Source organism: Theobroma cacao, chromosome 2 (assembly GCF_053813885.1).
Source record: "Theobroma cacao isolate CCN51 chromosome 2, ASM5381388v1, whole genome shotgun sequence".
Taxonomy (NCBI): Eukaryota; Viridiplantae; Streptophyta; class Magnoliopsida; order Malvales; family Malvaceae; genus Theobroma; species Theobroma cacao.
The window spans coordinates 45,248,921-45,251,562 of record NC_142640.1 but is presented as its reverse complement, the minus strand read 5'-3'; positions in this window follow the sequence as shown (position 1 = coordinate 45,251,562).

Genomic DNA, 2,642 nt, shown 5'->3' with positions numbered 1-2,642 from the left:
ATCCATAATGAAGAGAAATAGGCTGATTTTGTGCTAATTTATAAGGAAAATAATAAAGAAATAAAGCTTGACACTTGTCACTTTACCATTGGTCTATTTTTAAATTCTTAACTATTAAGCTTTCTTTCTCCACCACATAAAATCCTTCAATTATTCATGATAATAATGGGTGAAATTCATGTGCTGGACAAGTGTTGGGTGGTGTAAAATTACAATTTTGCCCTTAGGGTGGCAAATGACTATTTTACCCCTATGCTCAGAAAAATGTCGGAATTAAAATTTTTCACTTCTCAAACGGAAATTATACTTCAAATGATCAATCTTAGTCAAAAATTGCATCCAACATTTCAAATTTTAACCTCAAGTGGCAAAATAACCATTTTACCCCTAGGTCATGAAAATTCCAATTTGACTCCAAATCGGTCCTCGAATTCCGAATCACCATTTTAAGTTATTCTGGAGTTTTAAAATTCTCAATTTCATCTTAAAATCTCTATTTGGACTAGTTCGAGGCTTAATTCAACTTAATTATACTATTTGGTATAATACCGTCCTTTAACGATTTTCAAGGTAACCAAGTAAGCAAACATGTATTTTTATGTAGGAATGGCATAATAAACATATTGTAAAGCTGAGCTTGATAAAAAATGTTTGGTTTTTTCCCTTTATAAAGCTCATAAAGGGTTTTTGAAATCATAGGTTTAATGAAAACTTTATTCAAGATATAGGTTACTGTGTTTATTACTTCAGCGTAAAGTATTTTGGGAAATTATTTTCACAAAGTATTGTTCTTGCCATATCTTTCAGAGTCCTATTTGTTCTCTCTACAACTCCATTTTTTCGTGGAGTTCTAGGGGCTGAAAAATTGTGATCAAAGCCATTTTCATTGCAAACTGTTTCCAATTTATCTTTTTCAAATTCACTACCATGGTCACTTTTAACACTAGTAATGGTAAGCCTTTTTTCATTTTGAAACTTTTTGCAATGATTAGCAAAAGTGGGCAATGCATTATCTTTGTGAGCAAGAAAATATACCAAGTATGCCTAGAATAGTCATCAATAATAATAAAGTCATATGACTTGCCTCCTAAACTAACAACATTGATAGGTCCAAACAAGTCAACATGTAATAGTTCAAGTAGTCTGGAAGTTGGAATCACTTTCTTTGATTTGAAATAAGTTCTAACTTGTTTTCCAAATTGACATGCATCACAAACTTTATCATTTTCAAAAGAAATCTTTGGAAGTCAAACAACCAAGTCTTTTCTTAAGAGTTTTGAAATTGTATGCATGCTAGCAAGTCCAAGTCTTCTATGCCACAACTAACTATTGCATACATCATTAGCCATGAGACATGATTCATTCTTAATTTCATCAAGAGAGATCACATACATGTTCTTACTTCTTTTGCCAATGAATATTACTTTATTAATGTTAATGTCAATAACTTAGCATCCACGAGAATAAAAACTAACTCTATATTCTTTATCACAAAGTTGACTAATACTCAATAGATTATGCTTTAAACATTTAACAAGTAAGACATGATTGATTTGAGTTTGAGAAGTCTTACCAATGATTCTAATTCCATGGATAATACCTTTGGAGTCATCATTAAAAGAGACACTTCCATTTTTCTTTCTATCAAGCTTGACAAATAATCTTTCATTCTCGGTCATATGTCTTGAGCAACCACTGTCCATATACTAAGGCTACCTTTCCTCTAGTTGAGCTTTCAAACATTGTTCTTTTTGCCCTTACTCAACCTACAAAACAAATTTACAGTTCTACTTTAAAGGTACTTATTCTTTGATGGGTCCTTAGAGGTTAATGGGCATAAATGAACCTTTGGGCACCTTCACCAATTTGGTTTTGGGAAGGTTCCTTAGAGGTTAATGGGCATAAATGAACCTTTTGGCACTTTCACCAATTTGGTTTTGGGAAGGTTTCTTCACTTATGATAGTAATCATGAGAGATGTGAACTTTTATGCCACAAATATAACAATATGATGAAAATGCATTCTTTTTCTTTCAAAAATTGGCATTTCTCTTAGATTCTTTTTCCTTGTCAAATTTCAATTTTGAAATTTCTTCCATTGAAATTTTATGAGCAACATTTTCATTCAAGGCCTTTTGTAAAGGTTCATTGTTACTCTCTAATTCCTATTTCAAGGATTCAAAATCTGTTTTGGAAAGCTCAAGTTCAATTTGAAAAATACTTATTTGTTTAAAAATAGAATCAAAATCATGCTTGATTTTTTTTAATTTGTCATTTAATGACATGACTTTCTTTTTTAAAACTTTATATTTCAAAGCTAGCTGTTCAAGTTGAGCATATAAGTAATTATAGTCATCTTGATCATCATATGAAATATCACATAAGTTAGATGTTACCTTAGGGTCTTTATCTTTTGCCTTCAAGCAAAAGTTACTTTTTTCTATCACCTTGTCTTTCTCATCCTTTGAACTAGAAAAATCACTATCTGACCATGTAATAGCCACCATTGCTTTTCTTGGCCTTTTGATCTTCTTTGAGGATTCCTCCTTGAGCAATAGGCATTTGAATCTGAATTTGTCAGGTTTTTTGCATTCAAAGCACACCACCTTATCTTTTTGGTAGGACTCATTTTTGTATTTTTTC